The following is a 22,767-nucleotide window of genomic DNA, read 5'->3' as shown; positions in this document are numbered from 1 at the left end:
TGTTCATGTATGGGATGTTTTTAATAAAAAGGGTGTTTGCCGGGTTCTTTGTGCGTGAGCGAGGCCCATGCCAAGGACGAATCCTTGTTATTTTTAAGATAAACATTGTTGCCCGGCAATAGGCCTTGCCGTTTCCCCACTCCAGTCGACCATTCTCGTGCTCTTGGCGGAGGCAGGGGCGAAGTAAAGTTAGGCCCCTCGTTCATCTCCTCGCCACCGCGACTACTAGCAAATTCTGACCCAGGAGGTAGCTGTTGGGTACAGGAAAGGGGGAGCACGGTGGTTTTAAGAACATAAACGAGGATTCACATGTCCCAGTTCTATACGGAAACGCATAACCGGGGGATGAAAAGAGTTATCTAAATCTGCAGCCCCCTGTCGGATCACGGGTTCCAGCAAAACCCTCAAGGTTCGAACTCTGGGGTGCGCGCGAAGTTCTTTCCCTCCTACCGATCCATGCCCTAGGTTTGTTAATATCTCGCGGACGAACTCGACGAACTCACAACACAAAAGACACAAGATTTATACTGGTTCGGGCCACCGTTGTGGTGTAATACCCTACTCTAGTGTGGTGGTGGATTGCCTCTTGGGCTGATAATGAACAGTACAAGGGGAAGAACAGCCTCCTGAGGTTGAGGTGTTCTTGTGCTCAGTGAACTTGTGGGTGTGAGGGTGGAAGATGGAATCGATCCCCCTACTATGGTGGCTAGTTCTACTTATATAGACCCTGGTCCTCTTCCCAAATATTGAGCGGGAAGGGAGCCAACAACGGCCAATTTGAAAGGGGACAACTAGTACAGCTTATCCTGACAAAAGCGGTCTTCGCCTACAAAAGGCTCTAGTGGTGACGCCGCCTTGGGCTCCATGGTAACCTCCGTCTTGCCGTCGTGCTGGTCTTGGTATTGTTGCACTGATATGGAAACCTTTGCTTGATGCCTCGGTAGTCCGCGACTGTGCTTGCCTCCTTAGCACCAAAGGGGAAACAAGGACCCTGCGCGCGCTGGCGCCTGCCTGGTGCCTGCCTGGTCTCGTTCATCATGGCTTACGTCACGAGAACCACGCGAGGTTTGCCCTGCCTTGATCTCTCTGCTCCTCACGAGCCAACCCGGTGAGGCCGCTCCTGAGGAGGTCTTGTGTCGTCCCCCTCGCGAGGGTCTTGAACGCCTTGTTGATGAAGATGGGCCATACAGGCCTGCTAGCACAGCCACGCCGCGGGCCGCAGGCAGGCAAGTCTGGGCCCCCCGTTCCCAAAATGCCGACAGTAGCCCCCGGGCCCAAGGCGCGCTAGGGCTTGGCTTCGAGGCGAAGCCAAAGGTCAAGTGCAGAGCGCCGCGGGCCCCCAAAGGCCTGCGGCCCTGGTCGACGCGTGGCGGTTGATTGGACGTGGGCGTCTCCGCTTCCCCACGCCGCCTTGGCAACTGCCTGACTTGACAAGTCCCTGCGACATGCAAGGAAACCATCATTACCTGTGATCGTGGGAGGCGCCGGTTGGCCTTCTTCCGCTATAAATGGGGAGGGGGCAGAGCCCCCGTCGCCCATCTCTTTGCAGTCCTCTTGCTTCTTCCTCCTTGCCCCACCGCTAGTAGCAATGGCGCCGTCGAAGGGGTTCTCTGCCGCGGAGAAGGGCAAGGCCCCTCGGGAGGGGCCCGGCTAATGCTCGGGACGTCGCTAAGGGCCTGCCCCCGTTGACCGCTGCGGGGGCGAGCACCGCTTTTGCTTTGTTCTTCTTTTCTTTCTTGCATCAAAATGAAGCCAGTATGGGCCCGGAGGGGCGTGTATTGAACCATGATTCCTCAATCATTATGCTATGCTTGTTGTTTCCATGTGGTGTTGTTATTTTGTGCAGAGATAACTTAGCTTGGTGCGTTCGGGGCAGCCTCCTCTTCACGAGGCATTTGTTTCCTCGTGGCCGTCTTGACCTAGTGGTCTGTGGTCGCTCGGGAACTGCAAAAAAATCATTAGGAAGCTCGCTAGGAGACTCATCATTCACCCAAGCCTTGACCCAGAGCTTCATATCACGGTACCCGAGGGGCACGGAGTAGGGGAGATGCGCCAGCTTGTGGGCTCGAACGAGAAAGCTTCGCGAGAAAGCAGGCAGAAGGCAGACAGAAGGAAAAACGCTCGCGAGGGCACCTGCCTAGCCCCCTCGCGAGGTATGCGAGAGAGAGAACACAGGAGAACTAGAGTCGGAAATGGCGGCAAAAGGCGACGAAACCAAATCAGCAAGGAACACCAGAAGCAAACTTCGATTAAGAGAAGGCGAGCCAACTACGGAAAGCAAATGAAAAGCCATGTCCGGCACCTAGTCTAGTCTTCAAGTCTTCTCACCAGCGTGGAGCTAAGTGCTGCCACTAGGCATGGGAGGGAGCCCCCGAGGCCCGAGGGCGGCTCTCCGGAGACTCCGGGGCGTGTGCAGCCCACTCATTATTATGTGAGTGTCAAGAGCGGCGATTCTTCATAGGCACCAGGCCTTCTTGACAGGCACTGGGCCTTTCTTCACAGGCACTGGGCCTTGCTTCATGGGTAGAAATTCCGGAGGTGCTGGATGTTCCAGGCGTTCTGGATGGGCACCCCGCCCTGCGTCTCCAGGAGCGCGGCGCCAGGCCTAGAGACATGGATGACCTTGAACGGGCCCTCCCACATAGGTGAGAGCTTGTGTAGCCTTTCCCTGGAGAGGACCCGCCTCAGGACGAGGTCGCCCGCCTCGAGCGTCCTGGAGCGGATGTTGCGGCAGTGGTATCACCGCAGCGCCTGCTGGTACCTTGCCGCCCTTAGTGCAGCCTCACGGCGACGTTCCTCCCCTAGCACGAGGTCCATCCCCCGCGTGGCATCCTGCTGCATTTCATCAAACGCCAGGACCCGTGCGGAGTGATGCTTGACCTCGTGAGGGAGGACCACTTCGGCTCCGTACACGAGGAAGAACGGGGTCTCACACGTCGGCTTTGTGTTGGTGGTGCTGATGGACCACAACATGGTTTGGAGTTCGTCATGCTAGCCCCTGCTACAGGCCTCGAGCTTCTTCTTGAAGGTCCTGGTCTTGAGGCCCCTCAGGACCTCTGCATTGGCGCGTTCGGCCTGGCCATTGCTCCTGGGGTGCGCCACCGAAGCGTAGCAGATCTGCGTTCCAAGGTTAGGATACTATGTTTTGAAGAGGTTACTAGTGAACTGCGAGCCGTTGTCGGTGATGATGTGGTTGGGAACCCCGAAGCGGCTCACGAGACCCTTGATGAACTTGACTGTGGAGCTAGATGGGATAGTGCGGACGACTTCCACTTCCGCCCACTTGGTGAACTTGTCGATGGCGACGTAGAGGTAGGGGTAGCCCCCAGGCGCTCGATGTAGGGGAACGCAGCAGAAAACAAAAAATTTCCGACCTACACACCAGCCCAGGACCACTATGGAGACTGCATACAAGGTTTGATCTTTTTCGTTACCGACTCGTAGCGCAACGGGAAGTAGACTCGATGACGATCGGTGGTGCAGATCCCCGCAGCTAGGATTTAAAACCTCCCAACCGCGAGGATGTATACCCTCATCTGCCCCTCAGACAGCCCTCCGGGAGGCGGTCGAACAGCCCCCCGGACGGTGTCGCGGACAGCCCTTCGGGAGGACCTTCGAAACTCGAACGGTCACACGGACAGCCCTTCGGGAGGCACTCACGAACTAAGACCGAAACTACGATCTCTCTACAGAGTTGCACACATACGGTGTCATCTATCCGGCAGGGCTTCGCCGTCCAGAACTAGTTCCTGCCGGAACCCAGACAGCCTTACGGCTCTACGAGACTCTTTTCATGGGAGGGAGAGAAGAAGCTAGATAATGCATGGCATGTGTATGAGAGCAAGGGATGAGTGTGGAGGGCTGCCCCTCCACCTCTATTTATAGGAAATCCCAAGGGGGTAGGGTAGTTTCACAAAAACCCCAAAATGCACATGAATGAAGTCCTTCCACAAGGACCTAGGAGTGAAACCAAGGAACAAGAGGGTCCCCAAGGGGGGATACCCCATGTGGCCGGCCACACCCCCATGAGGGGCCCAAAAAATGGCTCCTATCCATCCATGTCATCCCCAAGATCTTTTGGAGCAAAGCCCCAAAAGGTGGCTTTCCATAAAGTAACCATAAAGCTGATTTTCACTATTCACGACGACATTTTTCAGCGTCTGACGAACTGAAAATATTTATGTGGGCTAAGAACATTTCCAGTACCCACTAAAATGATTTTCAACGCGCTCCGAAACAATTCCGGTTTTAGTGATTTTCATCTGCGAAACGCATCTGAAGTGGCTCCGGCAGCTCCGGAACATTTCCGTTTTTTATCTCAGAAAATTCCAAAAAGCTTCCAGAATGATTCTGGCATCCTCCAAGAATTATCAGGCATGTGCCGAAACCAATTTGACTTAATGGTGTATCCCGAAACAACTTTTCGGTATCATCGAAACTTATCCGATGACCTCTCTCTGCGGTACGATTCCGCTGTCCGAAACTTTTCGGTGTCCGAAACTTTTTCGGTGATTTTCTCTCAGACTCCCTGTCTAGTATTCAGCAGATAGATGACCCTTAAGCGTGTGACCCTATAGGTTCGGTGAAGTATAGACATGACCCGGAACCCCTTCCGATCAATGATCAACATCGGAGCCGTGGACACCCATATTGACCCCTATACCCACACGAATAAATATTCGAGTGAACCTCCAGTTGCCGTGTGCTATTCCTGTTGCTTCGCGATATGTTACAAATACCCGAGGTGAGACATGTTGGCATTCCCGTGGATCAACAACTTGTCCACTATGCTAGTTACCTCGTTACCGGTATTGTTCTCTTTTCTCGTTATCGTGTTCCGGCATCCCCGTGATCAAATCACAAAGTGTCTGGCCAGACGATGATGGATACCGTAACACCGAGAGGGCCCAGAGATATCTCTCAATCGTCGGAGGAGCAAATCCCAATCTTGAGCTATCAAGTTACTTGACACACTTTTCCATGAACCCGTAAGCCGCCGTAATAGCCACCCATTTACGGATAACGTTTAACAAACCCCAAAGTTCATGAAGCAAGCATGAAGAAACTCGATACTCTCATGGTCTAAGGAATCATGCAAACGTTAACCATCTCTGTGTTATGTACCAATAAACTTGTGACGAATGAATCTCATAGCATAACATCATGCCGGGTCGATTCAACACAAATGTTCTCTTAACATTATGCCCTCAAGGTTGGTGACATAGACATGCCCATGATCAGGAAAACATAACCATCATGCAACACTTGAGCTAGTCTTAGAGGCCAGACTAGGAATACATTTTACCGTTTATTATTCCACACGTGCATATGAGTCTTCCTCCGAGCCTCGTGGTTATTGCAGACTCGAGAACCATAGCAGTTATAGCATGGAACATAAACATAATTATGAACTCGGAGATAAATAATATCATTTATTATTGCCTCTAGGGCATATCTCCTACACTCGAGGGAACGGGCCCAAGATGTCCAGCCCCCAGACCGCGAATGGCCATGTGAGCGGGATGGTCTGGAGGCCCTGAGCTGGCTGATGGATCTGCTTGGTGTGGAACTGGCAGGCTTCTCAGGACTTCACCAGCTCGGCCGCGTCATTGAGCGCCGTGGGCCAGTAGAATCCGCTGCGGAATACCTTGCCGACGAGGGTCCATGATGATGAATGGTGCCCGCAGTCCCCACCGTGTATGTCAATTAGCAACTCCTTTCCTTGGTCTCTGGAAATGCAACGAAGTGAAACATCATTTGGTCGCTTCCTGTACAACTCACCGTCCTGGATGCAGTATGCCGTAGCTTGCCGGGCCACGCGCTCTGCGTCCTCCTCCTTCCCCGACAGCGCTCCTTGCATAAGATATTCCTTGAATTCCTTGGTCCAGCATCCCTCCTGGGGCTCGAGCGCCAAGAGCAGGCGAGCTCCTGAGGTCGGGCCATAGCCTGGGGCTCCTGTGGCAGGCGACTGTGGGAGCTCCTCCCGAGGCTGAGCTGTGCTTGAAAGTGGTGGTGTCGCTGATGGCTTGAAGAGCTGTTCCTCAAAGACGCCGGGCCCTTGGGGCTGCCGCTTGGATGCTCTCTTGGCGATGTCGTCAGCTTCCTTGTTGGTGCCCCAGGTGTAACACCCCGCATGTAACTTGCCATATTTGTAACTCCTACTCTTGCCATTTCCGGCTATGTGTTATGATTATCCCTCCGTGGTCGGGTTTTGTCTTTCGTTTTGTATTTTGTCATGTCATGCATTTTCATATCATGTCATCATGTGCATTGCATTCGCATACGTGTTCGTCTCATGCATCCGAGCATTTTCCCCGTTGTCCGTTTTCCAATCCGGCGCTTCTATCTCCTCCGGTGCACCCCTCTTGTTTTCTTTCGTGTGCGTGTGTCAAACTTTCTCAGAATGGACCGAGGCTTGTCAAGTGGCCTTATTATACCACCCGGAGACTACCGGTCAAGTTTCGTTCCATTCGGAGGTCGTTCGGTACTCCAACGGTTAACCGGGCATCCGCAATGTCCATTTGAGTGTCCAGCAAAAACCCCCTCAAAAACCAGCCCAAAACCCACCAAACTCTCTTCCATGTTCTAGGTCGTTCGATCACGATCGTGTGGGCGAAAACCGCACCTCATTTGGAGTCTCCTAGCTCCCTCTACCTATAAAACTCCATCTCCCCCGAAAAACGAAATCACAGACGAACCCTAACCCTCTCCCTCCGCGCGCCGGACGCGTCCGCTCCGGCCGGATAACGTCCGCCGCGCGCCCGGCCAATCGCAGGCCGCCACGTCGCTCCGCCGCCGCCCGGACCGCGCCGGCCCGCCGGGCCCGTGACCGGCCCCCTCGGCCCGCTCCACCGCGCGCGCGCCTCGTGCCGGCCCGCGCCCCGCCCGCCCGCCGCCGCCCTCGCCTTCCGCCACCGCCGCCGCCTGTCCGCCACCGCGCCTCGCCGCCCGGCGCCGTGCCCCGCCGCCGCCGCGCCTCCAGAGGCCGCCGCCGGCGCCCCTCCTCAGGCCGCGCCCCCGGCCTCTTCTCCTCCTCCCTCCGGCCGCCGCTCCCTCTCCCTCCTTCCTCGCCGGCGAGCGAGCCCGAGCTCGAGGGGCTGGCCCGGTCCGATCTGGATTCGGTACTGTTCCCGTTGACTTCCCTCGCCCCCCTTTTTCTCCAAGTCTTAATTTATCTCAGCATCTTGCTCTGTTCGCGATGCGATAACTCTGTGCATGTAGCTCCGATTTGCGCGTGTAATTTGTCATATTGTTCGTCTCGTGATGCCCTTCATTTTGTTCAATTGCACCATGTTTATTAGGGGTCATCTTGATGCCCAAATCTTCGTTGGAAGAGGGCTAGTTGCTGTTATTCTCTGGTTCTTAGCAGAACTTGGAGATTTGTCATTTTTGTATCATTAAATCTGTGCATCTTTTGAGCATGAGCTCTACATGTGTTTTGATGTATGCCAGGCCATCTTTCCAGTGGTATAGTCCATGTATTTTTGTGATCTCTGTGGTGACTAGCACAAGCATGCAGAGTAGGCCCCATAATATTTCTGATTTCAGGGACTTAGTGATTTCTCTAAGTCCTTGTCTGCTGTAATTTGGTTGCCATGTAAACTTGATGCTATAGAGAGATCCATGCATATTTTGGAGATGTTCATTAAGGATGTGTTGTAGATATAGTTGTAATTGATCCATTCCTGCAATCGTTTGAAATTATGGAGTGCCATAGCATGACTCAATCTTACTCTACTTTTGCTATAAAATATTTCTGGCAGATTCTTAACATGATTTGCAAACTTGCCAAGCTTATTGTAGTTGATCCATACACGCTATGTAATTGTTCTTGCCATAGTTAGCCTTATAAACATGCCATATTTCTGTAGGTATGATTGGTTTGTCATGATTTTCTCTGTAGGGAGTGCATCAAGCTCAGAAAGAGGCCTACAAATTAATATTTCTGCCATGCTCTGTTTTCTGCAAGTCTGGAACCTGATAACGAAACTTGCTATATTTACATGCTTTCCATCATATCTTCTGATCCTTTTTGGCTTATGGTCAGTAAGGGACTTTTGTCATGTGCATTTAGTAAAACAGTACCATGCCTTGTTTTGCTATGTTAAGTTCTTCTAGCATGTTGATTTCGTGCTCTGAACATTGCTACTTGATGCTGATTTCTGCCATGTCCAGTTTTTCACCAAGTCTGTGAACCTGTAATCTTTTGCACTTTTGCCATGCTTGTTTGGGCTTGATATGTTGTGAACTAGCCGTAGCCCAGTGTTCATCTTTTGTCAAGCATCTCCTGTAGTTTACTGCCATATGTTTTGTTGCTATGTTGGAGTGATGTAGCATTGTTGCTTGTTGCATTTCAAGTGCTATCTTGCTGTTTATCGCAGATTAGTGTCATTCTTGTTTTGCTTGCCATTTGCAAACCGTGCATCCGATTCCGGTGATCTTTATATCGATGTCGACCAAAATCATCACATCTTTCCAGCGGCATGCTTGGTTTGCCAAGTTACTTCCATGTTCATCATTTTCCTTCCGGAGCACGCATATGCATCGCATATCATATCTTGCATATCATACATGTTTTGCATCATGTTGCTTGCGCATTTCTCGTTGTTGATTGTGGTTCCGTTTGTTTGTGTTCTTGCCTTGGGTAGAGCCGGGAGACGAGTTCGTGAACGAGGAACCTGTCGAGTACGCTTACGAGGATCAAGCTTTCGACAACTCTGAGAATCTTGCAGGCAAGATGACCACCCCTCGAAATCACTTCTATCTTTGCTTTGCTAGTTGTTCGCTCTATTGCCATGCTCTGCTACCTATCACTTGCTTTATCATGTCTCCCATTTTAGCCATGTCAGCCTCTAACCACCTTTTCCTAGCAAACCGTTGTTTGGCTATGTTACCGCTTTTGCTCAGCCCCTCTTATAACGTTGCTAGTTGCAGGTGAAGTTGAAGTTTGTTCCATGTCAGAACATGGATATGTTGGGATATCACAATATCTCTTATTTTATTAATGCATCTATATATTTTGGTGAAGGGTGGAAGGCTCGGCCTTATGCCTGGTGTTTTGTTCCACTCTTGCCGCCCTAGTTACTGTTATACCGGGATTATGTTCCTTGAGTTTGCGTTCCTTACACGGTCGGGTGATTTATGGGACCCCCTTGACAGTTCGCCTTGAATAAAACTCCTCCAGCAAGGCCCAACTTTGGTTTTACCATTTGCACCTACGCCTTTTTCCCCCGGGTTTTCGCGAGCCCGAGGGTCATCTTATTTTAACCCCCCCGGGCCAGTGCTCCTTCGAGTGTTGGTCCGAACTGAGCAGACTGCGGGGCCCCCTCCTGGAAACTCGAGGTCTGGTTTTACTCGTAGGATGTCTTATTCGGTGTGCCCTGAGAACGAGATATGTGCAGCTCCTATCGGGATTTGTATGCACATTCGGGTGGCTTTGCTGGTCTTGTTTTACCATTGTCGAGATGTCTTGTAAACCGGGATTCCGAGACTGATCGGGTCATTCTGGGAGAAGGTTTATCCTTCGTTGACCGTGAGAGCTTATGATGGGCTAAGTTGGGACACCCCTGCAGGGTATTATCTTTCGAAAGCCGTGCCCGTGGTTATGAGGCAGATGGGAATTTGTTAATATCCGGTTGTAGATAACTTGTCACTTGACCCATTTAAAATACATCCACTGCGTGTGTAGCCGTGATGGTCTCTTCTCGGCGGAGTCCGGGAAGTGAACACGGTCTGTGTTATGGATGACGTAAGTAGGTGTTCAGGATCACTTCTTGGTCATTGCTCGATGACGTCCGTTCTGTTGCTTCTCTTCTCGCTCTCATTTGCGCAAGTTAGCCACCATATATGCTTTTCCCGCTGCAGCTCCACCTCTTTGCACCATCCTTTCCTATAAGCTTAAATAGTCTTGATCTCGCGGGTGTGAGATTGCTGAGTCCCCGTGACTCACAGATTCTACCAAAAAAGTTGCAGGTGCCGACGAAGCCAGTGCAGATGATGGCGTCGATCTCAAGTGGGAGTTCGACGAGGAACGTGGTCGTTACTATGTGTCTTTTCCTGATGATCAGTAGTGGAGCCCAGTTGGGACGATCGGGGATCTAGCATTCGGGGTTGTCTTATTTTCATCTGGTTTTTGACCGTAGTCGGTCTATATGATTGTATTTTGGATGATGTATGATATCTATTTATGTATTGTGTGAAGTGGCGATTGTAAGCCAACTCTTTATCCCATTCTTGTTCATTACATGGGATTGTGTGAAGATGACCCTTCTTGCGACAAAACCACTATGCGTTTATGCCTCTAAGTCGTGCCTCGACACGTGGGAGATATAGCCGCATCGTGGGCGTTACAAGTTGGTATCAGAGCCATCCCCGATTTAGGAGCCCCCTGCTTGATCGAATCGCTGGCGTTGTTGAGTCTAGAACAAAATGTTTTGAGTCTTAGGATTATATATATCGGAGAGTAGGATTCTTTTACTCCTCAGTCCCTTCGTCGCTCTGGTGAGGTCTCCTGACGTAGAAGTTTTGACTATTCTCTCCTCAAATTTCACTAAAAAAAATTTTGGATCACGCGGGTATCTTGGAATCGTTCCGATGGTCTTGTGACGAGAACATTGTTCTTGGTGCCTCCTGTCATTTACGGGTTGTGGCAGTGTCCCGGGGAGTTGAGCTCCGAGGTGTTGTCGTCACAATTTTATCGTTGCAGTTCTGGAATACCTGAGTTTCGCCGACATCGAAATCTCTTTTATGCAGTTGTTGGTGAGATCACCTCGACGCCACCCAGTACTGGGGCGGGAGTTCGGGAGTATTGCCATAACTTGTATAACGGATGTTTTTTCGAAGGTTGAGGTAAACGATTTCCGAAGGTTTCTTGGTTATGTGTTGACGGATGGATACAGCTGGATCTAGGGATTGCTAGTTTGGGTGATATATTTTGTGTCCCCTGTATCCCCTACACCAGATTGCATAACCAGAAAGTTTCGGGAGTTTATAAGTGGGAATTCTAGTAGCCTTAGGATATCTTTCCGACAGACGCATGATATGAGATTGGGGTTCGACGTCCAGTGGTCCGCCTGTATACGGTTGATTTTACAGTGGTCTCGTTGTGTCTTAAAGAGTCCATGGCTTTGCCGACTCGGGGACGCTTCGTATGTCATGTGCACAGCCTTGTACATGATGGTGCTGTACGATTGAGCCCGTGTGGGCCCCACCACGAAAACTTCGGACGAAATATCTATCATATGTTTGTTCCGGCTTATCCTGCAAGCCAATACTTGTTTTATTTTGTATTGTGGTATTCGAGTTGCTTCGAATTCATATGTTCTTTCCATATCCTTTTTCGAGTGGCTTCTCAACTTATGGAAGTGTGATGATTTACTACGGAATTCATTCATTCATCTTCGTTCGAATGTTTATTGTGAAGACTATATGTTGCAATTTCTATCCGTTGATTCTACTTATCTATTTGTCTATCAAGATGCTAACGGATGTCACCCTCTTCAGATGGCTCCGCCAACGCGTCAGAATCCGGATCGCAATGAAGGGAGTCAAGCGAACCCTCCGCCACCACCTCCACCTCCGGAGGCATGGCAAGCAATCATGGTAGCCACCAACGCCAATGCTCAGATGATTCTGCAACTCTTGCAAGAACGTACTCAAGGGCAAGGCAATCAAGGCAATCAAGGTCAAGGCAACAATCAGTTTCACTTTGCCACTCTCAACCAGTTTCTCGCAAATCAGCCCAAGTCTTTCAGCTACTGTGCCGAGGCCACGGATGCCGATGATTGGCTCATGGACATCAACAAGCATTTTGAATGTAGCAATGTCAGGCCTGAGGACTATGTCAGGTTTGCTTCTTTCCAGCTCAAGGACCAAGCTGCTGATTGGTTTCAGCAATACAAAGATTCCAGAGGAGGTCGTGTGATCACTTGGACTGACTTCTGTCGGGACTTCAAAGCGCACCACATTCCACAAAGTGTTGTTGAGAGCAAGCGTGAGGAGTTCCGCAATCTCAAGCAAGGCAACATGTCTGTGTATCAATACAACATTCAGTTTCAGAAACTTGCTCGCTTCGCTAAACAAGACGTTCCTGATGAAAAGAGTATGATCTATCACTTCAGAGGTGGCCTTAAAGAGGATCTGCAGTTAGCTCTCGTTCTTGTTGAGCCTACTCAGTTTGATCAATTCTACAATATGGCACTGAAGCAAGAGGTTGCTCAGCTCAAGTGTGAGGCTTCCAAGAAGAGAGTCAGGGACGCAGTTCAGTCTTCTTCTTCCTCACTTGTGACAGCTAAGCAACAGAAGTTCTGGTTGCCTCCTCCTCCTCCGTTTCGTCAGCCTTACCAGCAGAAGAACAAAGGTGGCCATGGTTCTTCCAACTCTTCCAACTCTGGCTATCAGAACAAGTCTCAGAATCAAGCTCCAAAGTCCAATGCTCCTTATCACCGTCCACTCTCAGAGGTGACTTGCAACAAATGTCAGCAGAAAGGTCACTATGCTAACAAGTGCTTCAACCAGAGGCGTCTTCCTCCTCCTCCTCCTGTCAGATCTTCCAGCAATGCAGTGGTCAAGCATAATCCAAAGTTTGCAAAGGTGAACATGATGAATGCAGCTCAAGCGGAGGAATCTACTGATGTGATAATGGGTAATCTCTCAGTTAATGATATTCCTGCAAAAGTTCTTTTTGATACTGGTGCATCGCATTCTTTCTTGTCATACCCATTTGCATCGAAGCACAATGTTGACACAGAGATTTTATCCAAAGTTATGCAAGTTGTTTCTCCGGGTAAGCTTTTGTCGTCTAGTTTGGTTGCTCCCGATGTCTCCATCAAGATAGGCGACTACAAATTCCAGTCTTCTCCAATTGTTCTTGGTGACTCGGATATTGATCTAATTCTCAGGATGGACTGGCTTTCTAAGCACAAGGCTCAACTTGATTGTGCTGCGAGGGAAATTCAATTGACACACTCGTCTGAGGATGTGATTATTTTTGCTGCTCGTGATGAAACCATTCGGTTTTTCTCTCTCAATGAGAAGGGAGAATTGAATGCCATCTCTCAAATTCCAGTCGTTTGCGAGTATCAAGATGTCTTTCCAGAAGAGCTTCCGGGTATGCCTCCTCATCTATCGACAAGGCTCTTTCCAAATACAAGTGCTATCACATTGATGACAGAGACACTTTATTCTTCGAGGACCAGATTGTGGTTCCTAAAGGTGGTCTAAGGAAAGTCATAATGAACGAAGCGCACAATTCTCTCCTGTCCATTCATCCTGGAAGTACGAAGATGTATCATGACCTCAGGCAGTCGTATTGGTGGACTCGAATGAAGCGAGAAATTGCTCAATTCGTGAATGAATGTGATGTCTGCCGAAGAGTGAAAGCAGAACACCAACGACCAGCTGGTCTCCTCCAACCTCTTGCTATCCCAGAATGGAAGTTTGATCATATCGAAATTGACTTCGTGACTGGTTTTCCAAAGTCCAAGCGCGGAAATGATGCTATCTTCGTTGTCATCGACAAGCTCTCTAAAGTGGCTCATTTCCTTCCAATCAAAGAATCCATCACAGCAGCTCAGCTGGCAGAGCTTTACACCTCCAGAATTGTGTCTTTGCACGGCATTCCACAATTGATTTCTTCAGATCATGGAAGCATCTTCACCTCTAAGTTCTGGGACTCCTTCTAGAAGGCCATGGGCACAAACATTCGCTTCAGCACAGCTTTCCACCCTCAAACTAGTGGCCAAGTCGAGCGAGTCAATCAAATTCTTGAAGATATGCTCAGGGCTTGTGTCATTTCCTTTGGCATGAAATCGGAAGATTGTCTTCCTTATGCTGAATTCTCCTACAACAACAGCTTCCAAGCGAGTTCGGGCAAGGCCCCATTCGAGATTCTCTAAGGCAGAAAGTGTCGTACTCCTCTCAATTGTTCAGAGACTGGTGAACGCCAACTTCTTGGCAATGACTTAATCACTGAAGCTGAAGAAATGTGTAAAGTCATCCGTGATAATCTCAAAGCCGCGCAATCGTGTCAGAAGAGCTACTATGATAGTAAGCATCGTGATTTGGCTTTCGAGATCGGAGACCATGTCTACCTCCACGTCTCTCCAATGAAAGGCACTCGTCGCTTCGGTATCAAAGGGAAGCTTGCCCCTAGATACGTGGGTCCTTTCAAGATCATTGGCAAAAGAGGCGACCTCGCCTATCAACTTGAGCTTCCTTCCAACTTCGCGAACGTGCACGATGTGTTCCACGTGTCACAGCTCCGCAAGTGCTTCAAGACGCCTGAGCGCACTATCGACTTCGAAGAGATTGACCTTCAAGAAGATTTGTCTTATCATGAGCACCCCGTTGCTATTCTTGAAGAAACTGAGCGCAAGACTCGCAACAAGTCAATCAAATTCCTCAAAGTGAAGTGGTCGCACCATTCCGACCGGGAAGCCACCTGGGAACGCGAGGACCATCTCAGTTCCAAATATCCGGAGTTCTTTCAGTCCTAGATCTTGGGACGAGATCCTCTCGTAGTGGTGGAGTGTTGTAACACCCCGCATGTAACTTGCCATATTTGTAACTCCAACTCTTGCCATTTCTGGCTATGTGTTATGATTTTCCCTCCGTGGTCGGGTTTTGTCTTTCGTTTTGTATTTTGTCATGTCATGCATTTTCATATCATGTCATCATGTGCATTGCATTCGCATACGTGTTCGTCTCATGCATCCGAGCATTTTCCCCGTTGTCCGTTTTCCAATCCGGCGCTCCTATCTCCTCCGGTGCACCCCTCTTGTTTTCTTTCGTGTGCGTGTGTCAAACTTTCTTGGAATGGACCGAGGCTTGTCAAGTGGCCTTATTATACCACCCGGAGACTACCAGGCAAGTTTCGTTCCATTCGGAGGTCGTTTGGTACTCCAACGGTTAACCGGGCATCCGCAATGTCCATTTGAGTGTCCAGCAAAAACCCCCTCAAAAACCAGCCCAAAACTCACCAAACTCTCTTCCATGCTCTAGGTCATTCGATCACGATCGTGTGGGCGAAAACCGCACTCATTTGGAGTCTCCTAACTCCCTCTACCTATAAAACTCCATCTCCCCCGAAAAACGAAATCACAGACGAACCCTAACCCTCTCCCTCCGCGCCGCGCCGGACGCGTCCGCTCCGGCCGGACAACGTCCGCCGCGCGCCCGGCCAATCGCAGGCCGCCACGTCGCTCCGCCGCCGCCCGGACCGCGCCGGCCCGCCGGGCCCTTGACCGGCCCCCTCGGCCCGCTCCACCGCGCGCGCGCCTCCCGCCGGCCCGCGCCCCGCCCGCGCCGCCGCTGCCCTTGCCTTCGGCCCCCGCCGCCGCCATCGCCAATGCCCGCCGCCGCCTGTCCGCCGCCGCGCCTCGCCGCCCGGCGCCGTGCCCCGCCGCCGCCGCGCCTCCCGAGGCCGCCGCCGGCGCCCCTCCTCAGGCCGCGCCCCCGGCCTCTTCTCCTCCTCCCTCCGGCCGCCGCTCCCTCTCCCTCCTTCCTCGCCGGCGAGCGAGCCCGAGCTCGAGGAGCCGGCCCGATCTGATCTGGATTCGGTACTGTTCCCGTTGACTTTCCTCGCCCCCGTTTTTCTCCAAGTCTTAATTTATCTCAGCATCTTGCTTTGTTCGCGATGCGATAACTCTGTGCATGTAGCTCCGATTCGCGCGTGTAATATGTCAAATTGTTCGCCTCGTGATGCTCTTCATTTTGTTCAATTGCACCATGTTCATTAGAGGTCATATTGATGCCCAAATCTTCATTGGAAGAGGGCTAGTTGTTGTTATTCTCTGGTTCTTAGCAGAACTTGGAGATTTGTCATTTTTGTATCATTAAATCTGTGCATCTTTTGAGCATGAGCTCTACATGTGTTTTGATGTCTGCCATGCCATCTTTCCAGTGGTATACTCCATGTATTCTTGTGATCTCTGTGGTGACTAGCACGAGCATGCAAAGTAGGCCCCATAATATTTCTGATTTCTAGTCCTTGTCTGCTGTAATTTTGTTGCCATGTAAACTTGATGCTACAGAGAGATCCATGCATATTTTGGAGATGTTCATTAAGGATGTTTTTTAGCTATAGTTGCAATTGATCCATTCCTGGAATCGTTTGCAATTATGTAGTGCCATAGCATGACTCAATCTTGCTCTACTTTTGCTATAAAATATTTCTGGCAGATTCTTAACATGATTTGCAATCTTGCCGAGCTTATTGTAGTTGATCCATACACGCTATGTAATTGTTCTTGCCATGGTTAGCCTTATAAACATGCCATATTTCTGTAGGTATGATTGGTTTGTCATGCTTTGCTCTGTAGTGAGTGCATCAAGCTCACAAAGAGGCCTACATATTAATATTTCTGCCATGCTCTGTTTTCTGCAAGTCTGAAACCTGATAACGAAACTTGCTATGTTTACATGCTTACCATCATATCTTCTGGTCCTTTTTGGCTTATGGTCCATAAGGGACTTTTGTCATGTGCATTTAGTACAACAGTACCATGCCTTGTTTTGCTATGTTAATTTCCTGTAGCATGTTGATTTCGTGCTCTGAACATTGCTACTTGATACTGATTTCTGCCATGTCCAGTTTTTCACAAAGTCTGTGAACCTGTAATCTTTTGCACTTTTGCCATGCTTGTTTGGGCTTGATATGTTGTGAACTAGCCGTAGCCCAGTGTTCATCTTTTGTCAAGCATCTCCTGTAGTTTACTTCCATATGTTTTGTTGCTATGTTGGAGTGCTGTAGCATTGTTGCTTGTTGCATTTTAAGTGCTATCTTGCTGTTTATCGCAGATTAGTGTCATTCTTGTTTTGCTTGCCATTTGCAAACCGTGCATCCGATTCCGGTGATCTTTATATCGATTTCGACCGAAATCATCTCATCTTTCCAGCGGCATGCTTGGTTTGCCAAGTTACTTCCATGTTCATCATTTTCCTTCCGGAGCACGCATATGCATCGCATATCATATCTTGCATATCATACATGTTTTGCATCATGTTGCTTGCGCATTTCTCGTTGTTGATTGTGGTTCCTTTTGTTTGTGTTCTTGCCTTGGGTAGAGCCGGGAGACGAGTTCGTGAACGAGGAACCTGTCGAGTACGCTTACAAGGATCAAGTTTTCGACAACTCTGAGAATCTTGCAGGCAAGATGACCACCCCTCGAAATCACTTCTATCTTTGCTTTGCTAGTTGTTCGCTCTATTGCCATGCTCCGCTACCTATCACTTGCTTTATCATGTCTCCCATTTTAGCCATGTCAGCCTCTAACCACCTTTTCCTAGCAAACCGTTGTTTGGCTATGTTACCGCTTTTGCTCAGCCCCTCTTATAACGTTGCTAGTTGCAGGTGAAGTTGAAGTTTGTTCCATGTCGGAACATGGATATGTTGGGATATCACAATATCTCTTATTTTATTAATGCATCTATATATTTTGGTGAAGGGTGGAAGGCTCGGCCTTTTGCCTGGTGTTTTGTTCCACTCTTGCCGCCCTAGTTACTGTTATACCGGGATTATGTTCCTTGAGTTTGCGTTCCTTACACGGTCGGGTGATTTATGGGACCCCCTTGACAGTTCGCCTTGAATAAAACTCCTCCAGCAAGGCCCAACTTTGGTTTTACCATTTTCACCTAAGCCTTTTTCCCCCGGGTTTTCGCGAGCCCGAGGGTCATCTTATTTTAACCCCCGGGGCTAGTGCTCCTTCGAGTGTTGGTCCGAACTGAGCAGACTGCGGGGCCCCCTCCTGGAAACTCGAGGTCTGGTTTTACTCGTAGGATGTCTCATCCGGTGTGCCCTGAGAACGAGATATGTGCAGCTCCTATCGGGATTTGTCGGCACATTCGGGTGGCTTTGCTGGTCTTGTTTTACCATTGTCGAGATGTCTTGTAAACCGGGATTCCGAGACTGATTGGGTCGTTCCGGGAGAAGGTTTATCCTTTGTTGACCGTGAGAGCTTATGATGGGCTAAGTTGGGACACCCCTGCAGGGTATTATCTTTCGAAAGCCGTGCCCGTGGTTATGAGGCAGATGGGAATTTGTTAATATCCGGTTGTAGATAACTTGTCACTTGACCCATTTAAAATACATCCACTGCGTGTGTAGCCGTGATGGTCTCTTCTCGGCGGAGTCTGGGAAGTGAACACGGTCTGTGTTATGGATGACGTAAGTAGGTGTTCAGGATCACTTCTTGGTCATTGCTCGATGACGTCCGTTCCGTTGCTTCTCTTCTCGCTCTCATTTGCGCAAGTTAGCCACCATATATGCTTTTGCCGCTGCAGCTCCACCTCTTTGCACCATCCTTTCCTATAAGCTTAAATAGTCTTGATCTCGCGGGTGTGAGATTGCTGAGTCCCCGTGACTCACAGATTCTACCAAAACAGTTGCAGGTGCCGACGAAGCCAGTGCAGATGATGGCGTCGATCTCAAGTGGGAGTTCGACGAGGAACGTGGTCGTTACTATGTGCCTTTTCCTGATGATCAGTAGTGGAGCCCAGTTGGGACGATCGGGGATCTAGCATTTGGGGTTGTCTTATTTTCATCTGGTTTTTGACCGTAGTCGGTCTATATGATTGTATTTTGAATGATGTATGATATCTATTTATGTATTATGTGAAGTGGCGATTGTAAGCCAACTCTTTATCCCATTCTTGTTCATTACATGGGATTGTGTGAAGATGACCCTTCTTGCGACAAAACCAATATGTGGTTATGCCTCTAAGTCGTGCCTCGACACGTGGGAGATATAGCCGCATCGTGGGCGGTACACCAGGGCACGTGCTGCAACTCCAGGCCCAAGAACTGCTTCTCCATCTTGCACACCTCCGCGTGGTATGCCTCCATATGCTCGTCCTTCGGCTCGTATAACTTGTTGGAGAAGTTGACGAGGAGCTGCGAATCGCCCTTAACGGTAAGGCGTTTCACCCCCAGAGCTGTCGCGGCCTTTAGGCCAGCTATGAGGCCTTCGTATTCTGCGATGTTGTTGGAGACCTTCTCGCCCTGCTGAAAGCAGAGCTGCACAGCGTAGTAGAGCTTGTCCTGAGTGGGCGAGATGAGTACTGCTCCCGCCCCCGCGTCCTGGTGCGCGAAGGCGCCGTCGAAATACATGACCCAACCGTCTGGCGCCTCGCTTCCTGGTGAGGTGGACCGGTCTTCACCTACTTCAAGCGTCGGGGTGTCCATCCATTCCGCCACAAAATTAGCGAGCGCGGCTCCCTTGATAACCCTGGTAGTGCTGAACTCCAACTAGAATGCCTGCAACTCGATGTTCCACTCAGTGACCCTTCCAGCAGAGTTGGGGCTCCTGAGCACCCTCTCCAATGGGTAGGCTGAGACGACCTTGATGGGGTGGCCCTGGAAGTAGTGCCGCAGCTTGTGCGAGGCCACCAAGAGTGCGAGCGGGAGCTTCTGAGGCATGGGATATCGCGCCCTCACGTCCCGCAACACTGTGCTGACAAAATACACCGGGTGCTCGATGAGGGCTGTCGCGTATGTGAGGCTCGTGTCTTGCGGAAGTTGGGGCGTCTCCTGAGGTGGTGGGACTCCTGACGCCTGATCGCTTGCGGGAATCTTGGTGACGTCGTCCTGCCGAGCTTGGTTTCCTGTTGATGCTGCTAAGGCTCTTGCGGTGCCTTCCTGGTCTCGCGTCACTTCGGCTGGCAGCGTAGCTTGGCGCGGCGCGCCCTTGGCATGGTGCTCTTCCCGAACCACCACCAGCGCCGCGCTGGCAGAGTACGGGGTGGCGGCAAGGTAGAGTACTAGGGGCTCGAGAGGTCGTGGCGCCACCATCACCGGAGGGCTGGTCAGGTATCTCTTGAGGTCTTGAAAAGCCCGGTCGGCCTCCGGGGTCCACTCGAATGGGCCCTTCTTCTTCATCAGCTTGAAGAAGGGTAGGGCGCGCTCTCCCAGCTTGGAGGTGAAGCGTGCCAACGCAGTTACCCGACCAGCCAGCTTCTCCATTTCCTTGAGGGTCTGCGGTGGGCTCATGTCCTCAATGGCCTTGATCTTCTCTGTGTTCACCTCGATCCCTCTGTGGGACACGAGGAACCCCAGCAGCTTACCCGAAGGGACACCGAACACGCACTTCTCCGGGTTAAGCCGCAAGTTCACCTGGCGCAGGCTCGCAAAGGTCTCCTCCAGGTCTTGGATCAAGGTCCTTGCCTCCCGAGACTTCACCACAATGTCGTCGACGTAGGCCTCCGTGTTTCTCCCGAGCTGCCGCCCTAAGGCGATGTGCATCAGCCGCTGAAAGGTCGCGCCCGCGTTGTGTAGTCCGTAGGGCATGCAGGTCTAGCAATACACCCCGCACGGGGTTAGGAAGGCTGTATTCTCTACATCTTCTACTGCCATCTTGATCTGGTGATACCCTGAGAACACATCCAGGAAGCACAGCAGGTCGCACTTGGCGGTGGAGTCAATGATCTGGTCGATGCGTGGAAGCGGGAACGGATCTTGGGGGCAGGCCTTGTTGAGGTTGGTGAACTCGACGCACATTCGCTCCTTCCCACCTTTCTTCGGCACTACGACGGGGTTCGCCAGCCATTCGGGGTACCGAACCTCGCGAATGGCACCCGCTGCCTCCAACTTGCAGGTCTCTTGGAAGATGAAGGCCTGCTTCTGCGTGGACTGCCGTCTCGCCCGCTGCTTCATGGGGCGCACATTGGGGCACACCCTCGCCAGCTGGTTGGGCTCCCATGTGAATATATCTTTGTTTGCGCGCAAGAACTTCACCAATGCTTCCTCTTGGCTCGGGTCGAGGCCGGCACCTATGGTAAAGGTGGCCTCTGATGACCCGTCCTCGTTGACCGCCACCTGCTTGGTTTCCGCCTTGTCTTGGGTGAACAACTGCTTCTTCTTGGTTGGTGTGGCTCCCTTGGCCTCGGGGGTGCCCGCATCGGCGGGCTGCGCCACCGAGGCGGTCTTGAGGGCGAGCTTGTCGGATGTGGGGTTCCGGCAAAACCCTTAAGGTTCGAACTCTGGGGTGCGCGCGAAGTCTTTTCCTCCTACCGATCCATGCCCTAGCTCACTAAGATCTCGCGGACGAACTCGACGAACTCGCAACACAGAAAGACACGAGATTTATACTGGTTCGGGCCACCGTTGTGGTGTAATACCCTACCCCAATGTGGTGGTGGTGGATTGCCTCTTGGGCTGGTGATGAACAGTAGAAGGGGAAGAACAACCTCCTGAGGTTGAGGGGTTCTTGTGGCTAAGGTAGGCTCTCGATTCGATCAGATCAAGCTAAGATGCCGAGATGCCCATACTGTGGTGGCTAGTTCTACTTATATAGGCCCTGGTCCTCTCCCCAAATATTGAGCGGGAAGGGAGCCAACAACGGCGGGCAAATTTGAAGGGGGGCAGCTAGTACAAGCTATCCTGACAAAAGTGGTCTTCGCATGCAAAAGGCTCTAGTGTTGACGCCGTCTTGGGCTCCACGATGACCTCCGTCCTGCCGTCCTTCTGGTCTTGCTCTCGTTGCACTGATATGGCAACCTTTGCCTGATGCCTCGGTACTCCTCGCCTGCGCTTGCCTCCTTAGCACCAAAGAGGAAACAAGGACGCTGCACGCGCTAGCGCCTGCCTGGCGCCCGCTTGGTCTTGATCGTCATGGCTCACGTCATGAGAGCCTCGTGAGGTTTGCCCCGCCTTGATATCTCCGCTCCTCGTGAGCCTAGCTGGCTAGGCCACTCCAGAGGAGTTCTTGTGTTGTCCGCCTCGCGAGGCTTGGCCCCTCGTGAGGGTCTTGGATGCCTTGTTGATGAAGATGGGCCGTACGGCCCGCTGACTTAGCCATGCCGTGGGCCGCAGGCAGGCAAGTCTGGGGACCCCCGTTCCCAGAACAATGACATTAGCCCCCGGGCCCAAGGTGCGCTCGGGCTTGGCTTCGCGGCGAAGCCAAGGGTCAAGTACGGAGCGCCGCGGGTCCCAAAAGCCTGCGGCCTCGGTTGACGCGTGGCGGTTGATTGGACGTGGGGATCTCCGCTTCCCCACGCTGCCTCGGCAACTGCTCCATTGGACAAAAGGCTGGCGCGGGCAGCGCTTGCCTTCATTGTTTCTTCCTCGCCTTGCTCCAGATCCCCTTTCTCGCTCCTCGCCACCGCTACCTCAGATTTGCTCTAATCTCGCTCCGCATCTGCGACCCATGGCACCGCGCAAGGTTAGGACTTCCTCAGCGCCGGCTTGGTATGAGCCGGCTCTTGTAGCGCCCACCATCACAGAGAAGAGCCTCGCCTCTGTGCGCCTGCTGACGGCGGGGGAGAGCAACGAGTGGGGGAAGATGGAGCTCCGACTCGCCTCCGATGTGCCGGAGCTTGAGGGAAGCACCTTCTTCCCCTTCTTCTCGAGAAGCGTCGCCGTCGGGTTGGTCCCTTCTTTCTCCGACTTCTTTTATGAGGTTCTCGACCACTACGGGCTGCTGGCGTTGCACCTCCATCCCAACTTTGTCCTCCTCTGTTCCATCTTCGCCTACTACTGCGAGGCGTACCTGGGCGTGCTGCCGTCCGTGGCGGTTCTGCGCCACTTCTTCTTCCTTCACGTCACCGATGGGCCACTCTCCGGATGCGCCAACTTCGTCGCGTCTGGCAAGGCCAACTCGATCTCGAGCACCGGGAAGAGGGCCGACAATATCCGATCCAAATGGGTCATGATGGACGCCAAGCGCGCCCATCGGCGCCTTGTGTTACCGATGAAGGTGCCCCAGCTCAACAAGGGGTGGCCCGAGGCGGAGCTTGCCAATGAGCGGGCGTTGTCTGTGTTGGGGCAGATGACGA

Source organism: Aegilops tauschii, chromosome 1 (genome assembly GCF_002575655.3).
Source record: "Aegilops tauschii subsp. strangulata cultivar AL8/78 chromosome 1, Aet v6.0, whole genome shotgun sequence".
Taxonomy (NCBI): domain Eukaryota; kingdom Viridiplantae; phylum Streptophyta; class Magnoliopsida; order Poales; family Poaceae; genus Aegilops; species Aegilops tauschii.
Note: the sequence above shows the minus strand (reverse complement) of the source record.